This window comes from Bactrocera tryoni, chromosome 2 (assembly GCF_016617805.1).
Source record: "Bactrocera tryoni isolate S06 chromosome 2, CSIRO_BtryS06_freeze2, whole genome shotgun sequence".
Taxonomy (NCBI): Eukaryota; Metazoa; Arthropoda; class Insecta; order Diptera; family Tephritidae; genus Bactrocera; species Bactrocera tryoni.
This window is the reverse complement of record NC_052500.1, coordinates 52,334,076-52,345,530: the sequence shown is the minus strand read 5'-3', so window position 1 is coordinate 52,345,530 and position 11,455 is coordinate 52,334,076.

Here is an 11,455-nt window from a genome sequence, read left to right as displayed (position 1 = left end):
TCGGAGAAAAACTAACTAAGTTACAGCAGGTTGAACAACGGTACCTCCAGCTACCTGCGCTGTGTGTATAAAACTATGAATCGATTTTCCCAAATATGTCATTTTTAAAGTCGGTGACCAGCCTACAAAAAAAACTACTGCATCGATCGTTTAGAAATTTTGTACAAATGTTCTACATATACATACATAGCTCTCGAATGACGTCGAGTTTTTCCAAAAATTTTTATTTCTAAGAATTTTACAATAACAAATAAGTCGATTTTTTCGTCTAAAATCGTCTTTTTGGCTTCAAAATGGTACCAAAAATTGAAAAATTGTAAATTAAAAAAAAAAAACTCGACGTCAGTTGAAAGATAAACTATTAAACTAAAGAAAGCATTTTGATTTTTTGGTTTCGGATGATCCAGTGATGCTGTAGGCTGGTCACCGCACAACAAACCTCCCCCCCCCCCTTAACAGACTTTTCAGAGAAATTCGACTAAGTACGCTGCCTTATCGCTCTTATAAATGGGTTTGGGGATTACACTGTTTTTATAGTTGTTAGTTCAAGAAATGAACGGTACTCTGAGATAACTCTAATAGCATTGACAGACGGCAGCGTTAAAACAGATTAATTGCATTTTCCGGGATTAATTCAGGAGTTACCACAGCTAACTCCGTTGCTGAATCCAAAAATAACTTTCAAAATTTTAGGGAGTTTGTGAGATTTTCGTTGGCAACATTGTTAAAAATGGCCAATTTTCATCTATTGTGAATCAAATACAAGCAACCCTGACAGCTGTTTATCGAATTCTCAATATAATATCAATAAAACTTCCATGTTATGATGCAGTTTTAAAAATAATGTGTTGATATGTTTTTGTAATAAAAAATGGTTTGGTAAAAATTGGTCGGCTAACAACCGTAATGTTTATCTTCTATCAATTTTTATTGAAAATATTATAAAAAAGACAATGAGCTGTTTATGAGAGTTTCAAACTCGCATAGCTGCCGTCTGTCACCTACAAATTTGGATCTGATTAAGTGCGCAGTTAATCCGGATTAACGCTGCCGTCTGTCAAGGCTATAAGTCGTATTCTGGCACTTTTAGTAAGCGATTGCAAAAATAATGTTGATCAGATATTATATTTTATGATAACAAAATGTGAATATTTTCTATGTTTTTATGATAAGAAGATACTTCTGCGATAGACAAGAGAAAGCTGTAAACGAAGTTCGTAAAGCTCTTTCTGAGCACATCTTCAAGAAACAATTTTGATTTAAAATGTTTGAAATTTCCATCATATTTTTCAAGATATAAAACAAATGAACAATTCTGCTCAATTTCGTCACAAGTCACAAACTTTACAAGCAATCTCTCTATACTTAAAAGCTTAGTCGAGTTAATGTTGTTGCTTTATAGATTTTACCGAACTTGTATAGAGGAAGGCGAAGTGGTATCATGTGGGCACTTACTCTCGTACTACCCAGCTTTTGTCAGACTGAGATTAAAACATCTCGGTAGAAACATCTTTGGTGTACTTACCGAAGTGGATTGAATTGATACTAATCGCCTTAACATAATTATGATTAGTTCAAAATGGTTCATCGATCTATAATATTATGGTGATCTATTTTTAAGACCTTTTCATCTTCATAAAGGATCAATGTTAACAGTTGTCCAAGTGACTTACATCGCTATCCTTAGCGCGAGGATTCATTTAAAGATCTCAGTTTTCGTGTTACTTAATTCTTTTTTGTCATTATTTAGCTATAATACATATCATACATTACCTAGAGTTAAGTGTCCTAGATTTATATAAAAAATAATACTAATATCGAGAGATTATTCGAACTTCAAATTAATATCTTTAAATGTTTAATTTTTTAATTTTTGCTTGGAAATATTTCGCTCACATTTGTGCTGTAAAGAGTTGTTGGGTCACAGCTTATCAGATGGAAAGTTGAAGCAAAAATTATGTATTTGGTTCCGAGCAAATACCAGAGTTTGGGTATGCAGTTAAATTTTTGCTTGCAACCACTGTACCATATATACTTTTGCTGCTTTTTTTTGGTTTAAGAGAAAATGCAATGTGAATTAAATGAATGCTTTACTGAATGCATAAGAGAAGAAGTGAATGTCTGACACATTCCATGACTGATTGACTGACTGGCAGCATGCGAAATGTTTCATATAAGAACGTCTGTACTCAGTGAACAGAAAGCTGCCCAAAATTACGACTATCTAAATACAGTTGTATACGTATATACCGTTAAACATGTGTGTGTATATATACTTATGTATTTATGTATGTTGGCAACGCCGTTAGTGCTGCTTGAATAGATAACTGCCCGTGAAGGAAGCTGTCCGGGTTGTTCACATCAGTTGGATGGATGGCTGGCGTTGGACAGCTGTTGTATACATTTCTAGCTGGCTGACCACTGGTTTGATGCACACACATGTCCGTTATTGCTTTTCCACTTTCTTGCTGCAAAAGTAACTTTTTCACTCACATTTGCACTATATTTTTCTTGATTTGCTATTTTATGTTTGTTAGAGATTTTGTTGTTTGCCCATTTCTTGTTGAATTCCAGTATTTTGCTTTTTATACTCTCGCAACAATGTTGCTAACGAGAGTATTATAGTTTTGTTCACATAACGGTTGTTTGTAAGTCCTAAAACTAAAAGAGTCAGATATAGGGTTATATATACCAAAGTGATCAGGGCGACGAGCAGAGTCGAAATCCGGATGTCTGTCCGTCCTGTCCGTCCGTCCGTCCGTCCGTCTGTCCGTCCGTCCGTCCGCAAGCTGTAACTTGAGTAAAAATTGAGATATCATGATGAAACTTGGTACACGTATTCCTTGGCTCCATAAGAAGGTTAAGTTCGAAGATGGGACAAATCGACCCACTGCCACGCCCACAAAATGGCGGAAACCGAAAACCTATAAAGTGTCATAACTAAGCCATAAATAAAGATATTAAAGTGAAATTTGGCACAAAGGATCGCATTAGGGAGAGGGCATATTTGGACCCAATTGTTTGGAAAGTGGGCGTGGCCCCGCCCCCTACTAAGTATTTTGTACATATCTCTGGAAACTACTATAGCTATGTCAACCAAACTCTACAGAGCCGTTTCTTTTTTAAGGCATTTCCATATACAGTTCAAAATGGAAGAAATCGGATAACAACCAATAATACAAAGGTTATGTTGAAAATCACTAAAAGTGCGTTAACCGACTCTCATAAAAACGTCAGAAACACTAAATTTTACGGAAGAAGTGGCAGAATGAAGCTGCATCCAGGCTTTTTTTAAAAATTGAAAATGGGCGTAGCGCCGCCCACTTATGGACCAAAACCATATCTCAGGAACTACTCAGACCGATTTCAATGAAATTCGGTATATAATATTTTCTTAACACCCTGATGACATGTACGAAATATGGGTGAAATCGGTTCACAACCACGCCTTCTTCCAATATAAAGCTATTTTGAATTCCATCTGATGCCTTCTCTGTATAATACGAGTATAAACATTAGGAACCAATGATGATAGCGGAATAAAACTTTACAAAAATACGGTATTTGAAAAATATTTAAATGACGAATAATGAAATCTCGATTATCACTTTACCATGCGAGAGTATAAAATGTTCGGTGACACCCGAACTTAGCCCTTCCTTACTTGTTGCTGTTTGCTTTTTGCTTTCTCTTGGTTAAGTATACTCTTATTTAGAGTTTACGAACAACAGTTTTTTTTATTTAATCAAAATTTTTGTTGTGTGGACTCACACAGTTAGTTAGTTTTCGAAGCTAGTTTGCGATGAAAAAAGCTTTTTGTGTGTTTGATTAATTAATATTTTTTAGAAGCAAGTGAACTCACAACAGGCGTTGGTTAAATTTTAAGTTTGAAATTACTGAATTTTAGGATTTCGATAATTCGGGCATTTTTTTATTATGTCTTGAAAGACAAAGAAGTTTTGAATTTTTAGAGGGCAAATTGCGACAGATTTAAGAAACTTCTTGCAGTAATCTCATTGAAATATATCATGGAAGTTCTTGGTAAAGTGAAAGCCTGAGAGCATAATAACAATGAGACCTTAGTGATTTTAACACTTGCAACGAGGTTTATTCAATTTCTTGACTAAAGATTCGTAACTCCATGCTACCTAAGAGTTTAAAAAGCCTCTGTTATTGATTCTTAGTCATATGTTTACACAAGAAAGTTCTCGTTTAACCAACTGTTGCTTTTACAGCCCGCTTGTCTTCTAAGGTTGTAAGGTTTCAGTATCAATCGGAATGATTCAATATTAGGAACCTGACAAAGAATGGGTTTAATAATTCCTACAAATTATTCGGGGAATATATCCTGCTTTAAGAAAATTACATATTGTATTTGAGAGCATGGGTGTGTCTACAGTTCGCTTTTTTACAACGAAGTCGCCACATGTAATAACGAAGTTCTAGCTAAAAGAAAAAGTTAAATACTCATAACTATTGTGTGAATCAAGAGTGACAGTGAGTGGGGCAATGATAATATCCGGAAGGGTAGTAGCGCTTGCTCTTGCTTGATTGATAAATTTTGAGACTAATAAATTTTGCAAAAATTGCGGTAACTCGTGATAGCCAGGTATTTAAATTTGTCAAGTCTTATGGTGGGGATAATTATGTAACTATAATCGGCGATAGAGTAGTATGAGACCTCATAGGAGGAGATTAACTTGATGTGATGTCGCTCCTTAAATTTCAATCGGCATAGCACTATGAACTTCATTGAAAGTTATTGAAGTTCATGAGGTTTAGAGTCTGATAGTCGTCGACTGCCCCTACGATATTTACGATACATTTCGGGATATTCCTTAGTGGTCACGTAATTGAATTAGCTTGAGAGCTCAAGAAATAATGATCGAAATAAGTCTTTGCAAAAATAGTGCATTTTAGATATGGCATCTTTAATCTAAAAATGTCGATAACGGTTCATAACTTTTTTTGAAATTCGGAAAAAAAATTTATTTGATAACACCGTGAAATTGAGTGTAACACACGACATATACTCAACACACAAGATTGGTTCTGCCACTAATCGCGTAAAAAAAAATCGCGTAAAAATGGTTAGTTTTCCAATATTAACTGACGAATTGGTTCCGAATATAAAAAATATCGCGTATAACAAAATATACGCGCAAAAAAATATTCAAAAACAATACAATAAGTTTCAAATTTCAGACTTATGATTTATTCATTCATAACAAAATAAAAAATACAAAACAAAAACCATATATAAAAGAGAAGAAAATAGAAAATAGGTAGATTTATTCTTAGCCGCTTATTTTGATGGCCGGCATTGATATCACTAGAATTTGTGCCAGAATAGTAAGAACTATGGATTGATGTTCTGATTGACTTAGCATCTCCGACTGAGTTTTCACCATAAATTCAGTTAATTTTGTTTGAATGCTTCTTTTTGGACCCAATAAATTCCGATGTAGTTCTTTATATCTTAACATGCAGAGACACAATTCTTTTTGAAATTTTCCAATTCTGCTGCAAGCTTACGACCTTATTATAGTTACGGCCTTTAGTCTTTTAACGAAATTCCCGAAACTGTATACCCATACACTCACACACGCCAATATACCAATATCCACACACTATTAGGGTGCGCCGAGATATTCAAAAATTATTACGCTTAAAAATATGTAAACAAGCAAGAAACGAAAAAAAGCAATCGCGTTAAAGTGAGAAATTCGCGTAAAAAAAGGAATTTGCGCTGCAAAAATAACCGCGTTAAAGTGAAATAGCGTAAAAAAAGATCGCGTAAAAAAAGGACTGAGTGTATATTTGAATAATGGAAAAAGTTAATGCATTCAGTCTGAGCCTTCATCCCAATATAGCTTCTACCGTTAATGTTGGTCAATATGTATGATACTTTAGTGAAATTAAGTGGATAATTCATATATTGGTCCTAGACCTTTTACCAAATTTCTTTTCTCTAATGTTAGGTCTAGTAGAAGAAGTCATTATTTTTTCTGTAGATGGCTTTAGCAATCTGTAAGCGGAAAAAGCTCATGCTACATGTTTTTCGATAGGTGAAAATCTGAAAATTGCTTATATTCCTAACAAATACAAGATTTCGTACAAAATGTATTTGACAGTTTTGTGATTGCTTGACTTGGTACTATTTGAACAGGGGTCAAGAATGAGCACCAGCAAGGGTTAAATGCGCCATACTTCCCCTAGGCGAAAACACAAGCTCGATGGGTGAAAATCTGAAAATTGTTTATATTCCTAACAAATACAAAATAAATCGCTAAAATAATAAAAATTGTCGAGTCAGACTGACAGATAAGGACTATTTCTAATGCCCAGGAATTAGATATTGAGCAAAAACTAGTTTCTTCTTTTTCACTTGCGTAGACACAGCTTACGCGGTTATAGCCGTGTTTAAAACAGCACGCCAGTCGTTCTTACTTTTCGCTGTTTGACGCCAATTCGACATACCAGATGTAGCCAGATCACCTGATCTCCCCAATGGAGTGGAGGTCTTTCTCTTCCTCTGCTTTCCTCGGCCGGTACGACTTCGAATACTTTCATCCGGACGAAAATACATAGCCAGCGTCTCTTAATTCGCTGATGATGTAAATGTCGTTATATATTTCATACAGCTCACCGTTTTATCAAATGCGGTATTCGCCTTGGCCAATGCAGAAAGGACCATAAATCTTCCGCAGAACCCTCCTTTCGGAAACTTGGACGTCGACTCATCAGATGTTGTCATCCACCACATAGCATAATGGGAATAAAGAGTAACTTAGAGGTAGAGTTCGGTCTTTGTTCGTCAAGAGAGAACTTTACTTCTCTATTGCCTACTCAGTCCGAAGTAGCACCTGTTGGCAAGAGTTATTCTGCGTTGGATTTCTAGGTTATTGGTGTTAATACTGGTACCAGTTTAGAACGATTTAAATAAGGTTGGATAGAACCACCACCACCTAACGCTGACGACTCCTTAAACTCTTGTAGTATTTAACTAGATATGTCTTATATTGCTGGTCAACATGTAGGACCTGAATGCGCATTAGTTAAAAGAGATATCTATACGAGTTTACTCGTGAGTATACGTGCAAAGCGTTTAGTGAGACTTGTCGCACGGAAAATATGTAGATCCTCGGAGAGCATAAGTAAAACGTACATTTCACGTAATTCACTGCTTGTCTGTTTAACTACGAACCATTAAGGTGAGTTGAAATAGCTTGCGTTGACAGTGGAGATCAGCTCAAAAGCAACTGAAGTTTTTCACACACTCACACATGTACATATACATACATACAAATATGTTGCTGGCACAACTTCTTTGGGATTAGTTTTACTTTACTCATCTCGCACTCTACTCGACTTACTTATCTGCTCCCACTTTGCTTCCCACGTCTGCAACTGAGCTTTTTTCGCTAGCTTCTATTCTATTTATGCGCTGAATATTTTTTTGTTGTAAACTTACTTTTCTTTTCAATCGCTTGTTTGCCGTTGTTTGAACGCTTATCAGCTCAGCTAAGACTTTGTTGTATTTTCTTCTTTTCAACGTAATGAGTGGGTATAGTATAGTATATGTTTGTGTATGTGTGTGTTGTAGTAGTTAGGTTGCGGCTATTCCCACCACAATTATGGCATCATTATTATGGGCTGACAAGGAAAAAAGTGTGGAAATAGATGAATTGAAAAAAGGCATAGAAGTTTAACGCTATACTTTCAATTCACTGGCGTTTTTTTTGTGTGGAAGTAAAATTAATTTTTTCCTACATCGTTACAAGGGAACCTTTGAACTGCGTTAACATAATTTCGATAAGACTTTTTTTCAGGAATTTCTCCACTTTATTTTCGCCATAGCATTTTCTGGGTCATCTTCTTTTGTGTTTATTTTTCGTTACTTTGTTAAACGTTTGCTTTGCAGAAATTTTGGGTAAAGCTCTTTTTCAGCGAAATACTTTTCATAAATTATTTATGAACACTGATAAGTTGCTCTGTGTAAAGAGGCTTATAACTACATACGTACATATTTATGGTATGTATAGTTATGGGGAAGATACGTCTTTGTGTATATGGTTATAATAATGTATTATATGTATATATTAATTTCGTAATATAAGTTTTATTAAAATTTGTAGTAACTATAACGGAGGGATATTTGGAAAAAAAGGCGATTGTAATATAAATTGACCAATATTGGTTTTTATGCGAGTACCCGAACCGTACACTTAAAAAGCGATTTAAAATCTAATATTTATACCCTGAAGTTTGAAATGAAGTTTATAACGCCCAGAAGTAAACTTTGGAGACAATATAAAATATATGTTTATGAAATGTATCACCTTAACGAGCTGAACTGATTTAGCTACCTCCGTCAGTCTCTTACTCTGTGTTTATATAGGCGAACTAGTCGCTTAGTTTTGAGATATCGTTCTGAAATATTGTGTCACGTCTCTGAAAAAAAGCTGATGATTTGTCGGTACTACCGAAACTGGACCCCTATAGCATACATATAGCTGTTGTACACACTGAACGTCCTGAATCAAGTGGTTGTATTTAAATTTCTTTCAGTTGAGGAGATATGCTTACGAAATTTGTATGGGTTTTTGCCAAAGGTAATGGTGAAATCTCCGAAAAATAGCTTAGATCGAATTACTATAGCATATAGCGGCCATACAAACTAATCAAGTTTTTAAAAGCAATATTTTGTATATGTGAAGGCTTCGGTAAAGGGAACTTAAGTTCGAATACACGGAAATGAATTATACTTCTTATGTCGTGACCAGTAGAAAGTACTTACATAAGAAATGTACCGAAAAAAACTGCACACAATGTTTTATTTGTAACGTAACGGTTTTTGTTAATTTCTGCTTGTACCTTCTTTTAATAACCAATAAAAGAGTTTTTATCCAGTTTTAATTAAAACTAGTAAAAAACAAGAAGAAAACGTTAACTTCGGCTGCACCGAGGCTAATATATCTTTCACAGGTGCATTTCTTTTATTAACTATGTGTTTAAGTAAATCTAAAGATGTAACCGGCCAGTGGTTTTCATCCAACTAGTTCTTTGAATATATCTCGTTAACTGAAAAAGTCTCCAATGCAAGCATTTGATCAGTTTGTATGGCAGCTATATGCTATAGTGAGCCGATCTGAACAATTTCTTCCAATATTACATTGTTGCCTTAGAAAATAATCTATACCAAATGTCGTGAAATACATATCTTGTCAAATGCAAAAGTTGTCCATACCAGCACTAGATTCCGATCGTTCGGTTTGTATGGCAGCTATATGTTATAGTGGTAAGATATCGGCAGTTCCGACAAATGAGCAGCTTCTTGAAGAGAAAATGACGTTTGCAAAATTTCAAAAATTTCTTAAAGACTGAGGGACTAGTTCGTATATACCCAAAGTTCGTGCCCAAAAAATAAGGTGACATTTGAATTTAAACTGCGCGCGTCGAAGGATTTGGAGAATTATTTTTTTTTAGATTGGTAGTACTGTCAGTCACATTTATGTCAAATTTCATGTCAAAATATTCATTAGTGTTTGAGATACGTGTCGTTTTGTGAGCTGCTAAAAGTGAAATTTTGTTTCCGAATTTGGTGTTGAAAAACCGTCGATTAACAATTAAAGGCCGTGCTGATGAAGTTGGCATATCGAAAGGCTCAGCCAATACCATTTTGAAGGATACTTTAGGCCTCAAGCGCGTCAAATCTCGACTGGTACCGAAAACATTGAATCTTGAATTTTTTGGAAAAAAGGCGTGGCGTTGAAATGTGTGAAGCGATGCTTTCCGACTACCATGGTGTCATGAAACGCATTATATCTGGCGATGAGACTTGGATCTATGCTTACGACCCCGAAACAATCGTGCCAAAGGAGAGCCGAGACCAAAAAAATCGGGCCAAAGTCGCTCAAAAATCAAAGTCATGTTGACTGTTTTCTTCGATTATATTGGTGTTGTGCATTATGAATTCCATCCAACCGGTCAAACAGTCAACAAGAAATATTATTTGAAAGTTATGCGTCGTTTGCGTAACGCTATCCGCCTAAAAAGCCGGAATTGTGGAAAGACAATTCTTGGTTTTTACACCACGATAATGCACCATCCCATACTGCCCTCGTAATTCCTGATCATTTCTCCAAAAACTCGTTCCGCAACCAGCGTATTCACCTGACCTGGCGCATGGTGACTTCTGGCTGTTCACCAAGCTCAAAAGACCGCTCCGGGGATACCGTTTTTATACGATAGAGGAGATACAAGCCGCAGCGAAGACGGAACTGAAGGCCATCCTTGAAAGTGACTACAACCTGTGTTTCGAAGATTGGAAAATCCATTCGCATAAGTGCATTGCATCGGGAGGGGATTACTTTGAAGAGGATAAAATTGATTTGGAAGAATAAATAAAGAATTTTCAAAATAAATACAATGTCACTTTATTTTTTGGGCACAGAGATACCAAAAGACCGAAATGGCTAAGTCGACTCAGCTCAACATACTGATCATTTAAATATGTACTTCATAGGGTCTCCGACGCTTCCTTCTGGGTGTTACAAACTTCATGGCGAACTTAATATATATTTATATACCTCCTCAAAATACTTAGCAATATTAGTTCTTTTTTTCTTGGATAATTCAAACATAGCGAAGTCAGGGAACGAGGCAGGATTTCGGAAAGAGGGTTGGGGTGAAATTAATGTGTTTTGGAATAGAGTGGGGGTGTTGTGAAGTGTTAGATTACTGTTTTTGGAGTAGAACTATGCAATAACAGATGTTGATAAATTATAGACTAATACTATTATTTTTCTGATATAAAGGAATTTTTGTTTCTCTGATATCCCTCACAACCATAAATTAAAGAAATTAGAGAGCACGCAATTTAGACTTTATCTTATTCAAACTAGTTTTCCGATTTATTCATCCATAGAGAAAAACTTTCGCACGGAGCTATGAAGTACTTAAGTCAACTCGTTGCATGGGAGTGTAACTGCAGGAAACATGAAGGTGGATGCTGTACCGATTGGTAATATATTCCACTTTTCGCAGGGGTACTCTAAACGATAAGCGTTACCTCGACAACTATTTCGAATGTGTTTTACTTTGCGGATATGTGCTTATTAAATGTAATCTAGAAATAAATGAATATAATATAATTGTCGAATTTTTGTATTTCCCGGCTGGTAAGGGGCTCACAACCTCGAAAACTCCTCGTGTTGTCGCTACCGTGTGAAGTCAATCCATTGCTTCTAAATAGTCATCCATTTCGAAGTTCTCTACATACTTGTTTAAAGAAAAAACACAAAAATTTACGGGGGAATGTTTATTGTCATTCGAAAAAGCATTCTTTGGCATTTATTTTTTTAAGATTATCTCTGACAAATGTTGACCACGGTTACATTGCCGTTGAGTTCAATTTTAGACGACTCGTTCGAGCATTTCGACTGGTAACTGG